Source organism: Lynx canadensis, chromosome B3 (assembly GCF_007474595.2).
Source record: "Lynx canadensis isolate LIC74 chromosome B3, mLynCan4.pri.v2, whole genome shotgun sequence".
NCBI lineage: Eukaryota > Metazoa > Chordata > Mammalia > Carnivora > Felidae > Lynx > Lynx canadensis.
The window spans coordinates 45054912-45077308 of NC_044308.2; the positions used below are offsets into that span (position 1 = coordinate 45054912).

The window sequence follows — 22397 nt, forward strand, 5'->3', positions numbered from 1 at the left end:
TGTCCATGAGCTCTATATCACAAACACCCTTCTCATCCCTGCCTGCCTAGAAAACTCCTATTCATCCTTTAGGCCTCACCTGCCTGCCCCTCAATTCAATAAAATGGCTCCCTTGTTTGTATTTCTTCAGCACTTATTCTGTATGTCTTATACTACTTATTACACCCTATTATTTTTAGCCATGTAATATTTCATCTCCCTTAAACTACATGCTCCTTAAAGGCATATTTCAAATCATAATAGACATAGAGCTGACCTAGAAGATTCCATACGTGCCTGTTAATGGGAGCATGACTTGCATTCCAGTGTCAGAAACTGTAGCAATGAAGGCATTAGAGAATGTTTTAGTTAAAAAGCATAGTTCTTTACTGAGACTGCATCCCAAACAGCCACTTCATACAATTATTTGCAAATAAATGGAGACTTTTGGAATCTCCTTTTCTGAAGGTCAGTTCATCCCTCTGGAATTATCCTGCCTGAGCCACAGAAACCCAGCCACATTTCTGAAAAAAAGAGTCTATCCACCACTCATTGTCTAAGATTGCTTTTCAGAATAAACCTATTACCAAGCACTATGCACTCTCTACAACGGGAAATGTCACATGGCATGAATTCACAACACACACTGAGGTCCGTTCAGAACTGGTGCCCTCTGCATGACATATGGTAGGAATTGGTTTATGTTAGTCTTCTTGGTTGGTTAGTATCACGATCCTTTGCCAGAACAATGGGATCTATATTGCAAATGAATAAAGATTAAAAATAAGTAAGTCACAGGGTTAAATAACTTCCCAAAGATCATTTCCAGATCTTCCCATTGTCAATCCTGGCTTATCTGCCTGTGGTCATCAGTTTCTGCACACTTATAAATCTGAACTCCAGCACCACAAGTGGGTCTACAACATTATTGGGCAGATCCGGGTTGTATACTGCTCTGACTGTGCTGTGTTTTGCTGTAATAATATTAATCTCCAGTATGAGTTTAAAAAACTTGGGGAAATTAGGGGAAGGGGCAGGTAGATAAACAAGAGAGAAAAAGAAGTGAAAGAAATAAGAAAATATAAAATCAGGGGCACCTGAGGGGCTCAGTCGGTTGAGCATCTGACTCTTGATTTCTTTTTTTTTTTTTAATTTTTTTAATGTTTATTCATTTTTTGAGAGACAGAGAGAGACAGAGTGTGAGCAGGGGAGGGGCAGAGAGAGAGGGAGACACAGAATCCGAAGCAGGCTCCGGGCTCCGAGCCGTCAGCACAGAGCCGGATGCGGGGCTCGAACCGACAGACTGTGAGATCACGACCTGAGCTGAAGACAGCCGCTTAACCGATTGAGCCACCCAGGCGCCCCCTGACTCTTGATTTCTGCTCAGATCGTCATCCCAGGGTTATGGGATCGAGCCCCACATCAGGCTCCATGCTCAACATGGAGCCTGCTTTAGATTCTCTCCCTCTCTCCTCCTCCCTCTGCCCCTCTCCCCCAACTCACACTCTTTCTCTAAAAATAAAATAATAATAAACAAGAAAAAAAAAAGAAAAAGTGAAAGTAAAATCGCAACGCTCCAAATATGCAATATACCTATACCATTTGGTTGTTCACACAAGAGTAAAGGGAAACGCTATTATCTAAACCAAAATAATTATTTGGGATTACAAGGATTCTTATTGGGTAGAAATACCTACAGTATCATTTAATGTAAAATGATATATGATTTTTATAAGTTAAAATGACAGGTTTTACTGAAAAATTAAATTCTAATCATAAAAATATTTAGTTTTTCAGTTTACTATTAAAATACAGCACTGAAGTGCAGCGTGTCAGAAATTTTTTTAAAAATAGGCAAAGCATGTATGAATAAAGGGGTTGTAATCTGGTGGTAGGGGGGAAAGCCTATTTTCTTATAGTTAAAAATACAGGGAAAGGATAGAGAGCAGAGAACAGCGGAAGGTGTGTCTAGAAAGACAGGTAGGAGGGAGTAGAGCTCTAACCCACCTCAGGGCCTGAGACTTTGCCCTGGGGCAGTGTGGGGACGGGCAGCGCGGCTGGGCCAGGGCTAGGACTGGGAAAGGCAAGCTACAGAGGGGTGGAGGGTCTAGAGAAGGGAGAGGTCCCTTGGACCAGAACTCAGCCCGGAAGGGCGGGGCCTGGGGGAGGAGCTTCTTCCTTCCTTACTCTTCCCACTCTTCTCCTGGCCCCGCTCTGCCTGGGCTTTCTCCACTTTCTTTTCCTTTTTTACCCCTCAGGGCTCTCCCTGCAATTTCCTTGGCCCTTTCCTTTTCCTTAACTCCCCATTCTCGCTGCTCATTTTCCTTCCCCCTACTGCCTGTGCTTCCCTCCTTCTGCTTTGTGCAACCGCAGACAAAATTCTCTAGCGTGGAAAGCACGGGCACCGAGGTCAGAAAAACCCTTGTTTGAATCCTGGCTTCTCCGCTAACAATACGATCTTAGCAGGCTGGCCTTACCTTGTTGGGCCAGCGACCTCATAAAGAATAGCTGCTCACTCTCACCAAGTGTTTACCCATATCAGGCACTCCTGGAGCACATTTATGTGCATTAGTTGAATTCATCCTCAGAGTCGGTGAAGGGGCTGCGCTTATCGCCATTTAACCAAAGGAAACAGAAATGTTCACCAAGTGGCCCAACCATACGTGGCCAGGAAAGAACAGAGCAGGGAACCTAGGGCCTCCTCCTCTTCCTCCCCAGGCATTAACCACTGAAGGATTATGGGGAATCCAGAACGCTGTCTGGCCTTAGGGCACTGAATGCGCTTCCAGTAAGGGCTGGTTCCTTTCCCTTCCCTGGCTGACGCACATCTGGTAGAAAATACATCCATTGCTAAAAATAAAACTTTATATAAATGGCTCAGCAAATAGTACTCATTTGTTTAAGGAGGGAGATATGATATTGTTTACTATGTGGGGCTAGTGGGGAAATGATTAGGCAGCTGCTATAATTCTTTCATTTGGCCAATGCTATTCCTCCAGGCCCCACCATGTGCTGAGGTTACAGCTGGACTGAAGCAATGCTGTCACTTGTTTTCTGAACCAGGGCACATATGTGAAAAGAACAGTTTGCAATACACATATTTCATATGGAGAAATTTGAAACATTTTAAAAAACACCTTTTCTTAAACTGAAAAATGCTTTTTGTGACTATTAAAATTTAAGGTCTACAGAAAGGCATAAAGTGAAAACCACCACTCAGAAATTGCTGATGTTAATGTATCACTTTACTATTTTTTTAATTTTTTTTTTAAATTTTAGAGACAGCACTCACTGCCCACATGTGAGTCAAGTCAGGGAGGGGCACTGGGGGGGGTGGAGGGGAGGGAGAGATAGAGATAGAGAGATAGAGAGAGAGAGAGAGAGAGAGAGGGAATCTTAAGCAGGCTCCAAACTTAGTACAGAGCCAGACATGGGGCTGGATCTGTGACTCTGGGATCATGACCTGAACCAAAATCAAGAGCCGGACATGAACCAACTAAGCCACCCAAGCACCCCTGAAAAGTTATATATTTTTTTAAATTTATTTATTTATTTTTGAGAGAGACAGAGACAACATAAGCAGGGTAGGGGCACAGAGAGAGAGGGATGGAGGGAGAGAGAGAATCCCAAGCAGGCTCTGAGCAGTCAGTACAGAGCCCAATGCCGGGCTCGAACTCACAAAACCATGAAATCATGACCTGAGCCGAAACCAAGAGTCCAATGCTTAACCAACTGAGCCACCCAGGTGCCCTTGAAATGTTATTTTAAATCATGATTCAGTTCAACTTTTTGGTCTCTTATTTTCCTTTCCTTTGTTTTATGAAATGACGTAGGTAGTATAAAAGTCAGTGGGGCAGAGTGCAAGCTACTTTAAAAACAGGTTGAGGTGAGACTCAGACAATAAAATCTAAAGAATCAAGAAGGGAGAAAATCAGTGGATCTGTGAGAACAATCCAAGACACTGCTGATAACTCACAACTAAAACAGGGCAAACAGTCCTCACACTTGTGATTACTAGTTCAATGTTAGTCTCTGGCTCTATACTGTGGGCTCCAGGAGGAGCTGTATTGTCCACAGTATCCCAAGCACCTGGCACACGGCTGATGAACTGTTTGCTAGACGGACCAATCTCAAGGTCAGATGACAGAAATGAAGACATTTCATAATATTGAATTTAATCAACCGAATTATATCCTGACCAGAGAATGAATGTGCGACCATAAAGGGGGATAGTGTACATTACATATCTAGTAAAAGCAGAGTGTGAAGAGGCAAAGCTCATCACTGTTCCCAACAACCTAAGAATCTGCAGCAGCAGGAAGAGTTCTATAACGCTGAGGGATGTTTTAAGTTCTCATGGTCCAATGACATCAGCCACTGAGATATTCCTGCTCACTCTTCTTGCCCTGAGCCCACACTCAACCACACACATCATTTAGCTTCCCATGTGGATGTGTGTAAAAGGAGAACGTGCAGGAAGCAGCATGAGCCCCGCTGTCAGCTACTCTTCTCGTGGCGCTGGGAACCAAAGTCTGTCTCCTGAAATCGGATGGTCTCTGACTGCTGTAGCAGAGCTGAACATCTAAACCTGAAACATGATGAGCACCACCTGGTACCTATTGTGGGGAACAGACTAATGTGTGAGGTAGCCCTCAAGATCCCTGCCTCTTGAAGTCCGTATTTGTGTGATCCCCTCTCCTTGAGTATGGCGGGGCCTGTGACTTGCTCCTGACCAACAGAACACAGTGGAGACCAGTCAAGCGGCAGTCACCTGTACTCAGTCCGCAACTGCAGTCACCCAGGATTCTGATACCAAATCACACGGGGTGTGGTTCTCCTCACTGGGAAGAGATTTATTTATTTTATAATCCACCTTTTAAGTCATTTAACAAGTTCCTAACTGGTTGTTTTGCTTTAAAAAAAAAATCTAAAAAAGGGGCGCCTACGTGGCTCAGTTTGTTAAGCATCTGACTCTTGATCTCAGCTCAGGTCTTGATCTGAGGGTTGTCAGTTCAAGCCCCATGTTGGGCTCCACTCTGCCTATGGAGCAGACTTAAAAATAAATAAATAAATAAATAAATAAATAAATAAATAAACAAACAAACAAATAAATAAAATCTCAAAAAAACAATGAAGAACAAGAACTTTAACAAGTTTTTTCATAACATTGGCTCTGTGCTGGCCAATGGAAGCAAATTATAAAATAAATCAAATTGGCCATAATAGATAAAATCACAAGGGATACCATTTCACCCTATCATATTGGCAAAACTCAAGTGTGGCAAGATCCAGTAATGACAGGAATATATATGAAACAAACAGGAACAGCAAATGGGAGTGTGAATCAGTACCACCACTTTGGAAAGCAATCTTCAACATCTAGTAAAGCTGACGATGCACAAACTCCATGACCCGATGATTCCACTGCTAAGAAATACCTCAGAAACTTCTCAAGCATGTTCACAAAGAGACACTAACAAGACTACTTAAGGTAGCATTGTTTCTAAGAGCAAAAAAGTAGGTGGTGGGGGTGGGGGAAGTGGATTGAACACCCATCATTAGGCAAAGGGATGAATAAACCATGACACATTCATGCAATGGAAGAACCACCAGTTGTGGAAATAAATGGGTTAGAATTACACGTCCCAGTGTGAATGAATCTCACAAATATATTAAGTAAAAAGACCAGCTGAAGAAGGATATGGACAGCATGAGGACCTTTTTTTTTTTATTAAAAAAAATTTTTTTAAACATTTATTTATTATTGAGAAACGAAGAGAGACAGAGCATGAGCATGGGAGGGGCAGAGAGAAGGGGAGACACAGAATCTGAAGCAGGCTCCAGGCTCTGAGCTGTCAGCACAAAGCCCAACGTGGGGCTCGAACCCGCAAATTGCGAGATCATGACCTGAGCTGGTCCAACGCTCAACCGACTGAGCCACCCAGGCGCCCCCATGAAGACCTTTTTATAAAGACTTAAAATATGCCAAATAATTTGCTGAATCTATACCTAAAGATGAGCATGGAAACGGCAGACACCAAGTCAGAGTCATATTTGTCGCTGAGTGAGAGAAAGAGGGGATCAGACACAGGGATACAAAGGGCTTTAACTAAATATATGATTGTTTTTATGTTTTACTTCTTAAACTTAATTTTTCGTTGTATCATTAAAAAAAGAAAATAACTTCTTCCCACCCCCGCTTAAAAACAAACATGTAAAGACCATGAGATGGAAGGAAGTCCTAGTGTTAGTCTCTTCAGTGCATGCACAGAATGCAATCTTGCCCTAGACATTCTGAGGACCATGAAATTAGAACAGTAACTAATCTTTATCAAATCTCTAGCCCTAAAGCATTTTATCCATACTTGGTATGTGATCGTATCTAAATGTTAGTGTTTCTAGAGATGGCTATTGGTTAAATGTCCAACAGTAAAACAGTAGTTAATTAAAACATGGCAAATCCACACAAGAATATACCAATAGTTATTTAAAATAATGGTTGCTTAGGGCGCCTGGGTGGCTCAGTCCCAGGGTCGTGGGATCAAGCCCTGTGTCAGGCTCTGTACTGAGCATGGAGCCTACCTGGGATTCTCTCTCTCTCTCTCTCTCTCTCTCTCTCTCTCTCTCTCTCTCTCCCTCTCCCCCTCTCCCCCATTTGTGTGCCTGCCCTCTCTCTCTAAAATAAATAATAAAAATTAAAAACTTGGACTTTTAAAAAATAAAAAAATAATGGTTATAAAGACTATGAAGTAACATGGAAAATATTTATATGCTAGCTATAATGTTACTTTTGTTAAAAGAACAAGATTTGAAAAAGGATTTATAATACTATATAAAACCATAAACAGGGCCTGAAACCACAAGTTGGCTCCATTGCACCACAATTTAGATGGTACAAACATTTTAACTTGAGGTTAAAGGACCTTCATATTTTTAAGTTCTACCCCTCTTTTTTCTCCTCCTCCCCAAGATGAGGAGCTCACCAGACCCTGGGCCTGTGGAGGTGGGTAGAGCAGTCAAGGGCACGACAACCACCACCCCACTGTGTGCAGAGGCCATCCTTATCTGCCTTCCTCCCCTCTCCTACCCGACCGACCACGGGACTCTGCTTCTATGAGTGGACACTTCCTTGACTTGCAGCTACGTTTAATACCACTGCCCCAATCCACCCTGTGCCAAGTTGCTGGCATTGTTCTGGGATGTGAATAGCTGGTGTTTGGGTAAATCATTTGTTTTCAGTACAAAGAGGAGGAAGAGAGTTGTGCAGCTAATTTCAAAGCCAAAATATTAGATTGATAAAGAAAGCCAAAGAAAAACCACTGATAATGGCAGGAGGTTTCCACAAATTAACCACAGGGCTCAGATTGAAGGAGTGCCTCCAAGTTATGTGCAAAGAAAATGAAACCGCACAAGTAAGCATGCCCTGTCTTCTTCTTAGTAGACAGCTCCCCTTTCCCTAAACTGGACGGAGTTTTGGAGAACAGATAGATGAGCCATTCTTGCAAGAAATGTACTAGGCTAACACTTTGGGGGATGGAAATGGCATTATGGTTATAAGATACATCCGGGAGAAATTTGGGTAAGTCACCAAAGAAGGGGATGTTATAAAAATCCCCCCACCCCCCAACACAGCCCCTAAGACTCTGGGTATCCTCCCACCAAAATGTGCCTTTCTGGATACCTTAGGTCAAGGGCAAGTGAATCTTCCCTGACATACCTTCACATTTCTTTCCAATTCTATATTACCCCAGCAACCCAGAAATCCCTCACCTGTCCTGAGGGGAGTGTGGCAGGGCTTCAGTACTAAAAGTAATAATATTTTTTAAAACAATGTAGGGGTGCCTGGTTGAGCGTCCGACTCTTGATCTTGGCACAGGTCATGATCTCACTGTTTGTGGGTTCAAGCAATGCATCGGGCTCTGCACTGACCATGTAGAGTCTGTCTGGGATTCTCTCTCTCCCTCTCTCTCTGCCCCTCCAGACCCTGCACGTGTGTTCTCTCTCTCTTTCTCAAAATAAACATTAAAAAAAAAACTTTCTAAAACAATGTAAAGAAACAAGCCAAAATATAAATAGTGACAGTGGGTACGTTTGTGCACCCTTTCTCTCTCTAAAATACAAAATAATATTCTACTTTTCCTTATTTTCAAAACACTTTAATAAGTACACTATTTTCACAGTGACAAAAATTTAAATAACAACTTCTGGAATAAAAGAATGAACAAAAGAAAATAAAACAAAAAATCAGAAATTGTCCATTTACGGTCATCAAAACCAAGAGACAAGCCTGATTCTGGGTTTAACAGATATTCCAAGGTTCAGAAAAATAAGTTTGCTGGAGGCTTTTTGTTTTGTTTTTTGTTTTTACTGTGGTTAAAAACACGTAACCCAAGATTTGTCATCTTTAAAAAATTTAAATGTGCAGTACCATAGTGTTAACTTTATGCACACTGTTGTGTAACAGATCTCTAGGGGCACCTGAGTGGCTCAGCTGGTTACATGTCCGACTCTTGATTTCAGCTCAGGTCATGGTCTCACAGTTTGTGAGTTAGAGCCCTGAGTGTGAGCGCAGAGCCTGCTTGGTATCTTCTGTCTTCCTCTCTGCTCTCTCTCTCTCTCTCAAAAATGAATAAACTTAAAACATGCACACACACACACTAAAAAACAAAAAAAAACAGACCTCTAGAACTTTTTCATCTTCCAGAACTGAAACTCTACACTCATCAAACAACTCCCAGTTTGCTGTGAATTGTTACCCAAGCCCCATTCTCTCCTGTGTACATAATGAGGCCTGAGCCCAGTGCCCTCACTGAAGCCCTCCTCAAGGCCCTGGATTGTCCTCACTCAGGCAATCAGGCATTGTGTCCAGGTCCAGTGGCTGCCATTGGTGGGAGCTACCAGCACAGCATTCCAAAAATCTTAGATTCCAGAGATAGCGTGAGTCCCTCCGCAGGTCCCAAGGCAACTATTTCTAATGCCTTTTATGAAATGGCCTTGATTCCACTTTGCAAGACTTATTTTCTTTCCCTTCCACTCTATCATAATTCACAAGAAGAATTCTGTTGAACATAGAAAGGTGAAGAATGGCTGTATTTCTGACCCATAAAAAAAACAAAAACAAAACAAAAAACCTTAAAATGCTCAAACCATTTATGGTGGCTGCTAGAAAGGACAGGGATTGCTACAGAACTGAAGAGATCCAGTAAATCTGCAACATACATGTGGCCTCTGTCAGGTCCGGATGGATTCACAAATGGACTGGAATCATCTGAACCCCTAGAACCCAAGGAATAGCCACTAACGTGACTTTAATCCATTCTCTATACTTCAGAACAATGTGAACGTTTTTAGGAGAAACATTGCAAAAACAGATTGGTTTCTGTTCCCGTCTATTAATAACAGCTATTTTGAAATACTATTTAAATCTTCTATTGTTAGTTGAACTTTTCAGGGATTATGTCTCCCCAACTGAGCTACTTTGGGGCAGCAGGGACATCCTGCCAAATGATTCTGGAAGCCTCAGGAAGCCCAACACAGCACCTCTTCACAGACACTCATAAATATCTGTTCACTTGTTTGTTTTTCTAATTTGGTAAGGCCCATCATTTCAATTATTGAGTTGCTGTGCCCCGATGACATATCGATTGCTGACTCAAGGTCTCTTTCGAGCTGTAAGCCTGGCTGACTCCTTCAGGTTGCCCTACAGTGTGCACAGGCACTCATACATGCATGTACCTACACCACAAAGAAGTGTCTTAATATTACTTTTAGGGTGTTTTATTATGATCAACAGCTATATTTGGCAACTTTTCTTTTTAGCATTAGAGAAGACACATTACCAAATGTTAAAAAGGGAATCTGCCAAATGCAACAGCTAGAACAGAAAAAATATTACTAAAAGCTGGTGTAAACTTTCTACCTACTAAATTACCTACACACCCAGATGCACCAAGGGCCATGGAGAGGAAGGCATGACTTTGTACACTTGTGTAGACAGAATGCAAGTTGTGACTTCTGGGTTCTAGCCTATATGCATCTCTGACTGAAAAGCTATGCATCTGGCCACGGAAGAAAGATCCAGCCTCCAGCTTCTGCCCTTTTTCTCATACACAGTGGGAGGGGGCTGGACGTATCTGCTGAACACAGGAGTCTGTGAGAGACTCTTTTATTTGGAGTAACAACTTGAGTTCAATGCATTAATTTTATAACTATTTTAGAGAGGGCAGGGGAGGACTCCTGAGCTCTTCCAGAGATAATTAAAAATGAGGAAAAAAGAAATCTGAAATAAACAAAAAACAAGCTGAAAGCACCAGGGGTTTCTGAATAACATCTTCCCGGTTAAACAATTTTAAGAATTCCATAATGTGAAAGCAACCCCCACACATTCTCTCCCACATAAACACGCTTTGTATGTAAGCCTCACTCAGCTAAGCAACAGAATCTCTTGCCTTCACTTCTGTAGCTACTTTATCCAGAGAAGATGTCATCTGCACAAAAGCATTCTCTTAAGAATGAGAAAAAAGCTGACCACCAGCCAGCAAGCGCAGGCACGCCTTGAGGAGGAATAATGTCTTTCCAACAATCCCAACAACTCACCACCATAAAATCTGATTACTGACTTTAAATGCCAATCTTGCCTTAACAGAGACTGAAAAATTCAGGCCTTTTGATGTCTGTCAACCAGCACATTCCCAGTAACTGTTCCTGGTGTACCAAAAGGTAACTCAATGAGTAACTCAATGAACCGCTTTATTGTAACTGGTAACAATGTTCTTAAAATACCAAGAACCACTGAGCCATGGGGGGTGAGGGGGGATCAATAGAAGACCAGCAAGTAGTAAAACAAACAAACAAACAAACAAACAAACAAAACCTGTTTATCTCTTCTCACCTGTTTTTATATTAAAAATGCATGGAACATAAAACCATATCCAATAAGCCAAAAAGAAGAATAATCCATACAGAGAGAGGGCTGAAAGCAGAAGAGTTGTTAAGAGAAGGGAACAGGCAGGAAGAGAGACAAGGGAGAAGAGGGGCAAGAGGGAAGGCAGAGAGGCAGTGCCAACGGGTAAGCAGAGGAGGAGAGGCGGCTAGACAATGAAGAGGAGAAAAACAGGTGGTCCGAGGGCTCCAAGGCAGGATGTGAGCCCGAGAAACTACTCCTCACACATGCAGCTGCTCATTTGGGGTGTGAAGAACTAGATGGGCCATTTTTAATATGCTGTGTAAGGTTTCTCTACTCTTTTTTTTTTTTTAAATCAAATATGCCATGTCTTTGTCTTGACGCATATACCCAAAGTTAAGGTGTCATCAGGGGAAAAATACTTATTCCACTTACAACATGGAAGCACCTTTTCAAATCATCCATCGCTTGGTAAAAGGCCCGATTTTGAACCCACATCTACCTGACTCTTGGAGTGAGGCATGGGGTCTCGCTCACACCCACCAGCACGTACCAGAGGCTAGCAGACAACTCTAAGATCATCCTGAGCATTTTTCTAAATGATTTTAATCAAGTAAATTCATCCAGTCAGCAAATACTCACTGAGCCTCCACAGTGCTGAGCAAGACACAGCCCCCACACTCAGAAGCTTCAATTCAACAGGGAAAGAGAACAGGCCGCCACGCAAGAGTAGAGAAGCTGGTACACGCCACGTAAGTGGGGCGTTGCTTCTACGCAGAAGGCAGGACGGATGTGACCCGGGCTGTCAGGTATAGCATTTGAGCCGGACGCTCAAAGGGATGAGTTAAGGACACACAGGGCGGCATCGGCAAGGGTAGAGGGAGGGCAAAGCAGAGGAAGCACTGACTACTGAAAACTCCTGGCACGTGGGTTCTGTTGGTTCGCAGCAGAAGCAAAAGCTGGGAGGGTCGCTGGGATGGCAAGCAGAGGCGCCGACTCCCAAAATAAGAGAGAGGCAGTAGGAACAGAAAGGAAGTGATGAACTGAGGGAGACTGCAGGGAGCACCTCACCACTCAATGACCACCTGAATGTGGGAGTGTGGAGAACGGGAGAAAAGTTAGGAAAACCCCAGCGCTCAAGAGCAGGTTACAGAGGATGGTGACAGGCATGGAAATCATGAAGGAATGCACTGAGAGGGGCACACTGTCGTCTCATGGGTGCCTCCCTAAATCCATCATGAGAAACACCAGGCAAACCCAAGTTAAAGGATACTCTACAAAATAACCGCCTGTACCCTTCCAAAGCGTCAAGGTCAAGGTCATGAAAGACAAAGAAGTGAGGAACCATCCGGATGAAAGGAAATTAAAGAGGCATGGGGGGGCAGGGGACCCAGGTGGCTCAGTCAGTTAGGCTTCTGACTTTGGCTCAGGTCATGATCTCACGGTTTGTGAGTTCGAGCCCCATATCAGGCTGTGTGCTGTCAGCTCAGAGTCTGCTTTGGATCCTCTTCCTCTCTCTCTCTCTCTGCCCCTCCCCTGCTCTCTCTCTCTCAAAAATAAACAATTAAAAAAACAATAAAGAGGCATGACAACTAACATAGGAAAAGATTTTTTTCCCTCCTCTTTTACTATAAAGACATTATTAGAGCTATTGGTGACATTTGAGTAAGGTTTATAGATTAGATAACAGTACAGAATCAATGATAATGTCTTAATAATCATTGAGTATTATGCTTATTGTACAAGAAAATGTCCTCGTTCTTTTTGGAAATACACACTGAAGTACTGGGGGAGGTAGGTACACGGGCATCAAGTCTACAACTTAACTCTGAAATGGTTCTGAAGAAACCACGACATATGTATGTGAGCATGTGTGCGTGCATGCATATGTGCATATACAGAGAATGAGAAAGAGGAGGATACAGCAAGTGTGGCCAACAGTTAATATTTATGGAATCTGAATTAAAGATGGGAATTATTTAAATTATTCTTGCAACTTTTCTGTAAATAAAAAGTGAAAAAGGGGGAAATGATTAAGGAAGCTACAGACAAAATAGCCGGGCTTCTGGGTATCAGATTCCAAATGGAATTTGGGAGAAGGCAGACTAGAAATGCAGATTTGAAGACTGCTGGAGGGCCTTGGGAAAGCCCAGTCAGAGCAGGCTCTAAGGTCAGATTGCCAGAATTCCTCTCTCAGGTCTGCTCCTTCACAACCAGTCACATACTTCGGTTATTCTCATTTCTCTCTGCTTCAAGTTCTCCACCTATATTAACAGGAACGATAGGAGTATCTGCCTCACAGAGGCGGAGCGAGGACAAAATGACAGGATACGAGTCAGGATACGAGTGAATCGTGGTGCCCAGTAAAGCACAGGGCAACCACCCATTGACAACTAACATAGGCTCTGAGGGGAGTTGACTCTGGGAGAGAGAGAAGGCAGCAGGCCAGCAGAGGAAGAGAAAACGGCCAAGAACAGGACCCGACAGAATCTCACATTCAGGGGCACCTGGGTGGCTCAGTTAGTTAAGCCTCTGACTTCAGCTCAGGTCATGATCTCGCAGTCTGTGGGTTCGAGCCCTGTCTCAGGCTCTGTGCTGACAGCTCACAGCCTGGACCCTGCTTCAGATTCTGTGTGTGTGTGTGTGTGTGTGTGTCTCCCTCTGCCCCTCCTCTGCTCGCGCTGTCTCTCTCAAAAATAAATAAACATTAAAAAAAAAATCCTACATTCAGAAATCAGGAGGAAACAGGAGACAAAAGAGGTTCGAGTTGCACGTGGATAACCAGTGACATGTAGACAAGGAAAGAAAGAAAGATCTGGGTAGCAGACAGCAGGGCAGATCAAGGAGGGAAAGACAGAGTAAAGGCCTCAGCTCTGCAACCAGGACACCTCTGCGGGAGCCCTACGACAAAGCAGTTTCAGCACAAAGGTGAGGGTGGGGCCACACCAGTGAGCGGGCAGTCAAAGGAGGGAAGCCCGTAGGATAGTTTAACACAGCAGCAGGGCGCACAACTATCCTGCCAGATACAGCAGCCATCGCTCCGTGTGCTCTTTAAATTAATTTAAAATTAACAAAAACTAGAAATTGAGTTCCTCGGTCACACTAGCCACATTTCATATGCTCAGTGACTACCATACTGGACAACACAGATACAAAATATTTCCATCATCGCAGAAAGTTCTATTAGGACAGAGCTGGGACTCCAGCACAGTTTCTTTCGGTATGAGGAGGATGACCTGATTATATGCTTGGATGAGGGCTGGGCAGAGCAAGGAGGGGCCCAAGAAACTGAAGAAAGGGAGTAACAAATGGAGCAAGTTTCCACATGAGGCAAGAAGGCAGGGAAAAAAGTCCAGAAAATGCTGAGTGTGGAGTGTATGTGAGTTAATCTTGAGGAGGAGACTTGTAGACATTTTCCCCCCTTGGAGAAAGAGGAAATAAAGAACAAAGATGGGTAAAGAAAAATGTTTGGGGTGGCAGGATGGGTACAGTGGGAGCTTATATTGAGGTACAGGGCACTAACCCAGGGCATGTACATCGTTGATCTTGTTAGTGAAAAAAGGCTATCTCCTGAAAGGAAACTGACTGGAAGTTTAAGGAATGGGAAAATCTGGCACAACCTCTAAAGGAATGCGGTCAAGAGTTAATAAGAGATGGATTTTTTTTTCTTCATAGAAAAGCAGGACCTAGGTGAAATTAGAGCCAGCATAAATTTGCAGTGGAACCGGTCCATAGGTCTTTGTGACTTTCTCCTGGAGAACTTGGCAGGCTGGGAGAAGAAAAAGTAGATAATGAGGGTGATTTTGGACTGAGGACTGGAATATGAGAAGCCCAATATGTTAAGAATAAAGATTCCAGGATTCGAGACAGAACCGAAATGGCTGGCAACATATAGACTCCAACTGGAGAAATGGAGCCATAAAGGAATTGGAACAGCAAGCAATTAAGGAACCAGAGTCCTCAGTAATGGCTAAAATCCTGTGCAGGAAGTGGAAAGAATCAGTTGAATGGGCTGAAGTCCAAGTTGAAGTCCAGATTCTGAAGGAGGAAGAAATGCCCAAGACTAGACAAGTGCAAAATGTGAGTGGTTTAAATAAAGTGGAAATTAAGGCCGGGGGAATTGCTGTTGAAGACCTTGAGGAACTTCAAGGTCAATGGATTAATAGGGTCTCAACATAAACCCCAAAGTCACGGGCAAGAGACAGGTAGGGAAGAGAACCAAGCTGGTTGCTCATGTTTGTCTGTCTGTCACTTTTTTGTAGCATCAAGCGAAGGGCTTGCCAAACCTGGGTGTACATCAGAATCACCCACAGAACTCTGTTTTCTCTCCCCATCCTCCTTCCTCCTCCTTCTTCTTTCTGCGTTTGTTTTTAAAATAAGGATTTGTAGGTCTTGCCCGTCTTGATGATTCTCATTTGGTGTGTTTGAGGGAGTCTAAAGAGCCACATTTTTCACAATACTCCAGGTGATTCTGGGGAACCACCGGGTTTGGCAAGCACTGACCCAGAACAGAAGAAGGAGGGCACGGGGCACAAGCAGACAGAATGGCCTCCTAAACTGAAGACTTTGTTACTGATGGGTTAATGGTTTGGAAGTGGCACGGAGAAACCGGAAATCCAATCCCTCTCGGATGTGACAGGAGAGGGCTGTTCTGAGAGAAATTGTTCACTCAGGCTCTGATGCTATGGGAGGGACAGAAAATGGGCTCAGCTGCAGAAAAACGAAAATACAGGAGTATGGCTGCAGGATGTGGAAAACAAGAGACTGAAAGGCAGGTTTTGGAGACATACAGGTCAGTGGCCTACAGACAGAGAAGGTGGAATAGTTTGTTAATGAGGTTTCCAAGTGTAACAAAGTGTGATTCATGAAAGGATTTGTAGGGCTTACTGGCTGAATTCTTGCAGTAAGGATTTTTCTATCTGAATGCTATCAGATTTCTAACATGTAAACCATTAAAGATTATTAAACCGTCAGGTAAACAAGCTCACAGCAGCTTATTCATTAACACCAAAAATGTTTTTCTTCCCAAGCCACATTTTTATACAGATGAAATCAGACTGGAAGGAATATTTAGGGTAGCTTTGGAGCAGAAAGCCAGAAGGGGCATTCCCAAGGATCCATGAGAGGGACAGGGCATTTCCTCCCTTCCCTCTCCTTTGGAAGAGGGAAGTGTATGGACTGAGAATAAAGAAAGAGCCTGAGTATCTTTTTAGCACCAGCCAATGCTAAAAATAGAAGAGATGTCACAGCCTACTCGGTCTCGGGAGTACCTTCCTCACATACACACACTCCGTGACAGGGCCCCGAAGGCCGACACAACGTGCAAATCCTAGGGATGGTCCTCCGTAAAGAACATATTTACTTTCACAAACCCAACTCCCTATTTAAAGAGCAAGCTGCAAATGTTTGCCCCCGCTTCCCAGGGAACTGCACCCTTGGGGATTCAAATGGTTCTATCATTATTTCTGGTTACTCCTATGAAATAATTTCTAACACGGACATACTTTAAGATGAGAGCGCGAGCGCAGCCGGGGACGCGCGCGCGCGCGCGCGCGCACACACACACACACACACACACACACACCCCTCGTGCACACTGAAGAAATGACTCACTTAATTTGCTGCTGCCTGCCACTATTGGGTTTTGATTTTACCTGTTCAAATACAAAGTTTCCTATGAGATCAACTACAGGAAAGAACAACTTGGGAGTATTAACCCTGATTTTGTTCATGACTTTTAGCGCACCCGAGAGGTTTTAACCTGGGCATCCTGACAAGTCACTCCCTGGACCACCCACTGCTTTCTGTCCAAAATCTTCCATAAAACGATAACATTCCTTGCCACTTTGAGAGCCAATTAATGCAAATCTCTTACAGAATAAACATGGTTAAGTCCTGTACATCCTGTACCCGCAGAACCATACTTTGGGGCCCTTTCTCAGCTCACAGTACAATGGCACAACAGCACTGTGGAACTGCAAAGAGCCCAAGCCCGTTTTAATGAGAGAGGGGTGGGGGAGGCAGAGAGGTTAACCTGTCCAAGGTCACTCAGCTCTTAGTGGGACGGCTGACTTACCACCACCCCCTGGCAATCTGTGCACCACCCCAGCTCCCACCAACAGTCCCTCCCGGCTTCTGTTGGTTTGCTAGCACGCAACTCCCCCCCTGCCCCCGCAAAAATGCAATGCCAGTTGCGTTCTGTGCCCAACTTCATCCCCTCGCGTCAGCATGCAGTTAACCCTCTCGCCGGCAACACGTCACATGGGCCACGCGCAGCTCTCGCTCTGCCCCCCAAGCCGATCTCCCCGGCGGCTGCCCCAAGGTCACCGGCCGTCCCAGGGAGCTCCCGCCGCCGGGGCGCGGAGCACGCCCCGCGGGCGGGGGGAGGATGGGGCCTCGGGGCGCGGCACTCACCGGCGCGGGAGGCCGGCGCGCCGCGGCTGCCCATGTCCTCGCCGGCGCGGCTGGGTGCGGCGGCCGCTGGCGCGGGCTGTGCGGGGCGCCCGGCTGCGGGCCCGCGCCGCGGGGAGCGCCGTCCAATCAGCGCGCGCCTGCCGCCTGGCCCGGCGCGCGGCCCGGCCGGGTTCGCGGCTCCAGGGGGGCGCGAGCCGCCGCGCGCCGCCCGAGCCGCTTCCGGGCGCGTTGCCTGGACGCGGTTGCCGTGGCAGCCCGAGCTGGAGGCTTTCCCCGCGCACCCGCGCCCAGCCTGGCGGCGCCGCCCCTCCTCCCTCCGCGTTCCCACACCCAAAATAGCCTCTCCTCGTCGCTGCTGTTTCCCACAGAGCTCTCATCCAAGCGGCTCGGAGTCGGCGGGCGGGGATTTCGCTTATTGGAAAATAAATCCTGTTGTAGGGCTGGTTGACTTGAAGGGAGAGGTGTTGAAATGGTGCCCGATTAGGATAATAGCCGTGGTGCCTGCACTGCAATTCTCTTCAGAGCCCTAGCATTCCGTATTCGCTAAACCTCTTTCCCACAAGGAAGCGTTATTTATCTCCCCCCACCCCCCACCCCTTCCAGATTGAGGAGAAGCTATTTTATGAGGCCACCGTCTGGTAGGCAGCTCGCGCGCTGACGCCCCACCTGTGCAGGTGAACTAACCGTCTCGGCTGCCAAGTGCCATGTCATGAATCACCTTGACACCCCCCGCTGGGTCCAAGGATTGTGCTGCGACGCAACAGACGACGCAAGAAGGAATTGCTACCACCCTTCCTCGCAGCCCTTCCTCCTCCCCTCTCCCTCATTCCTTTGCCGGCGCGTCCTAACTCTTTCACCCTTCCTCTCAATTTGGACTCTGAGCAGGATGCACAAGCCGATCCACTCAGTTTCGCTTCCTCTGGGTGGGCGGGATTTAAACAGAGTTGAAGACCTCCACCTTTACACGCCTCACCGCCTCCGGTTCATCTCTCTTTCGTGTCGCTAGTATTTACCCAGTGCAAGTATTCCTGTCTGTCTCTCCCACCAGTCTGAGCCCCTCCAACCCAGGGAATGGAGCATGACACAGTAGAAAGATTCTGGGTTGTGGAGTCAGCTGAGCTGCTTTGGAATCCTCCCTTCATCAGTTACTTCTGTGAGGTCTTGGGTATTTTATGATTGTTTCCACACTTATAAAGCAGGATAATACTCCCCCCCCCCAACACACACACACATGCACAAAGGGTTAATACATGGTAACATCCATTCAGTCAACAATATTATCAGATGCCTGTCAAATACTAGTCTGTGCTTAGCTCTGAGACACAATGGTGGAGGAGAGGCATAGCTCTTTGCTCTCATAGAGCTTACAGACTGAGCGGCAGTAATGAAACAATCACAGACGCATGTGAAACTGCCATTGTGCTAAGGAGAGTACATGGCCTTGAAATCCATGATACGGAGATTTGACCTAACAGCATCCCTTTATGGCTGCAAAGTCTCAATGATTAATTTCTTTCCTTCCTTAGATTCCCACTGCCTGGCACATGGTATGCAATCAGTAAATGCATATTGAGTTGAATCCTATGTCATGGTGATAACAATATCCCTCAGTTTCCCAGTGACTTTCATACGTAACTTTGCCACCATGTCTGCAAGGCAAGGGTGTGCAGGTATTATTGGAAAGCGCCCATTCAAACCCAGAGCCCATCCTCAAGAGTCCTGAGAAAGGTTCAAAATGTTCTTGCCTGTCCCCATTGGGTTGCCTTCCAGCGTGTAAGGCGTGTATCTCAGATGGGCACATGCAAGTCCTCTTGGTCTCATTTCCCCTCTCTGTCTACTATTACACTCTCTTCCTTGGTTCCAGTTCCACCCTGCCCCTCCTCCTTAAATCAGAGCCTCAGGGCACCCATCCCTGGCTTCCTAGGAGGGTGACAGTGGACCCTTCCATCCCCAGAGTAGATCACCTATAAAACAGGAAACTCCCTGCTGCTGTTGCTGCTGCCCTACAAAGCATAATTTTGATGCTCTTTTGCTGCAAGACTCCATCACTTCCAAGGGTAAAGAAGGGGAGGGGCTGGAATCCTGAGGCCCCTTGCCACATATACACACCCTCCTATTTAGGCTGACTTTAATATCCTTCTTAAACAAAACACCAATGAACATAAAATCCAAATTTTTAAAAGATTAATTAAGACAAACAGCTCTTTCAAACTTGGAATTTCTCAGTAGGAATCCTGAAGTTTCACAGCAATCTTGAATCAGACCCAGAACTTCCCACTTACGACTTTTTTTTCCTTTCCAGGTGATTTATTTTGAATCCTGAGAAGACAAAATTTAGTGCACAATGATTTAAGCCTATCCTAGTTTTCCAACTCTTAAACTATTTCTGTAGGAAAATTTCAAAGAGCTATCTAGAGTCATTGGTTGTGACTCGTTATAGGAAATGGATTTTTTTGTATTACTTTAATTAAAAAGCTATGATTTATCACAAATTACTTTATGCTGGCAAAGGGTACCAGAAATAGTTTCATCAGGAGAGCAATTTTATAAAGTTGATGGCTTTCATACTATTCACCAACAAGTCATTAAATATAAATAACCTGTGCAGTATAATGTGCTAGACACCATGGAAGTTTTTTTTTTTTTTTCTTTTAGTGATTTATTGCAGGGCTAAATTCTGGTCCTACCTGTGTCTCAGCACCACCTTGAATCATTAAGATATGATGTATGGGGCATCTCTGAGACCAGCAGGCACGCACATCTAGGTAAAGGTCAAGGACTTGTATAGGTCAAAAGTGGTATTTGTAAAAAGGCTAGAATGCAGTTAGGTCAATAATGTGGTGAGCCCTGCAGGGTAGAGAGTTAACACTTTATCTTGTAGTCAGCAATTCTCAACCGAGGCTTGAAATTCAGTGAGGTGTCAAGATCCATCATGAGGTATGTCACAGGGTGTTGCACAGAGTCACTAATAAAAAGGTGCCAAAGGACTGACTTGCAAGGAATGGTCACGTATATAGGGACCAGAAAAAGGAAGAGGGTTACCACAAAGGGAACAATGAGGAAAAACCAGAGGAAACATAGGGACAATGTCAGAGAAGCCACATGTGGAAAAGTTTAAGGTGACAGTCCTACAGAAAGCCAAGAAAATTTAGTGAACAGAAGGTGACTGGTGATCTCCATAAGTATTTTTTAGTTGTCAGATTGCTGTGGGTTAAGAAAAGATGGACTGCTGGAGAAATGGGTGTGGGTCCCTTTTTAGAGAAGCTGGCAGTAGAGGGAAGACGAGAAATGAGATCAGTAGGTTTCAAGCACCAAGTAACATTTTCTTTTTTTTTTTTTAATTTTTTTTTTCAACGTTTATTTATTTTTGGGACAGAGAGAGACAGAGCATGAACGGGGGAGGGGCAGAGAGAGAGGGAGACACAGAATCGGAAACAGGCTCCAGGCTCTGAGCCATCAGCCCAGAGCCCGACGCGGGGCTCGAACTCCCGGACCGCGAGATCGTGACCTGGCTGAAGTCGGACGCTTAACCGACTGCGCCACCCAGGCGCCCCCCAAGTAACATTTTCAAGATAGGACAAAAAGGTCTCTGCATTTGTAGATATGGTTGCAGTCATGAAGAAATGGAAAACGCAATATATCACTTTGTACTAACTCAATCTAAATTCTACCATTAAGTTCATCATCACCTTTCCATTTCCTTTTTAAGATTTTATTAAAAAAATTTTTTTAATGTTTATTTTTGAGAGAGAGAGTGAGCATGAGCAGGGGAGGGGGAGAGAGAGAGAGAGAGAGAGAGAGAGAGAGGCAGAATCTGAACCAGGCTCCAGGCTCTGAGCTGTCAGCACAGAGCCTGACATGGGGCTCAAACCCACAAACCTGTGAGAACATGACCTGAGCTGAAGTCTGATGCTTAAGCAACTGAGCCACCCAGGCGCCCCTTAAGATTTTGTTTTTAAGTAATCTCTACACTCACAGTGGAGCTTGAACTTACAACCCTGAGATCAAGAGTCACATGCTCTATCTACGAAGCCAGCCAGGTGCCCCATTTCCATTTTTAAATATTTCATCAAATAAGAAAGATCTTGCATAAGGTGGGTTCAGACCTTGGGACAATATTTTCTTAATAACCAATTCAAAATTTAGGTTACCAACCAGTTAACATAATATATATCGTTCTCTATGGCTTTTCTTTGTTGATAATAGTAACTGAATTAAGGAAATCCCTTTTTTACTCCTTTACATGCAAAAATAATGGCTTTTCATCTATTTTAAGTAAATTATAATTGACTTACTTGTTTCCATTAATAGTTTCCATCCACGTGTTGGCTAATTCCCTCAAAAATCATGTTTTGCTTGTGGATTTGTTGGTGAATCACTCTCACAAGGATTATGAAAAGTAACTACCATTAAGGTAAAACCAGCAGAGAAGGCATAAAATATTGGAAGATTCTTCCTAGAAGGGTTCACTTAGGGAGTGTTACATTTGCCTTAACTTAGATAATTGCTGGCATACAGAGGAGGGCAAAGTCAGCCTGGATTGTGTTGAAATAGTGTCTGACTGAGCCTTAACATAATACTACTCACTAGAGAATAAAATTTGGAATAAAGGAGGATTTGTCCAATGAATTTATGGCCAGAAATTCTAGAATAACTTTGTAATAAAACCAACTCATCTGGGGCACCTGGCTGGCTCAGTTGGTGGAACCTGTGACTTTTGATCTTGGGGTTGTGAGATCGAGCCCCGTGTTGGGTGTAGAGATTATTTAAAAATAAAATCTTGAAAAAGAAAAAAAAAAAACTCATCCAAAACCCAGTTCAGTGGCAAGGGAAAGCCAAGAAAATTCCATTGCACATTGATTTCGAAAAATGTTTCTTTCCAACAAGTATCAGAAAATAGGCAAAAATATATGCATGGTTTTTAAGCTATTCTGAAGTTTCATACCACAGTGGCTCAGCTCAGTATAGTTCGGCAAACATTTATGTTTATTTACCTTGTACTAGTTAATCATGACACCACAGTCCAGACAATGAAGTCCCACATAAGCTGATGCTCTTGTTTCAGCATCCCTGCCGAGTAGCACATTATTGGACAGTGATC

The 22397-nt window shown here is 44.4% G+C and overlaps 1 protein-coding gene across 1 annotated transcript in view; it reads right to left on the bottom strand.

Moving 5' to 3' along the window:
• Window positions 1-17347, bottom strand: part of FAM81A (family with sequence similarity 81 member A) — a 75774-nt gene extending 58427 nt beyond the window's left edge. The window contains exon 1 of the mRNA XM_030318068.1: window positions 17297-17347. The gene's annotated coding sequence lies outside the window, so the exon portion shown is untranslated. The remainder of the gene's footprint in view (window positions 1-17296) is intronic.
• Between the last annotated feature and the right edge of the window lie 5050 nt (window positions 17348-22397).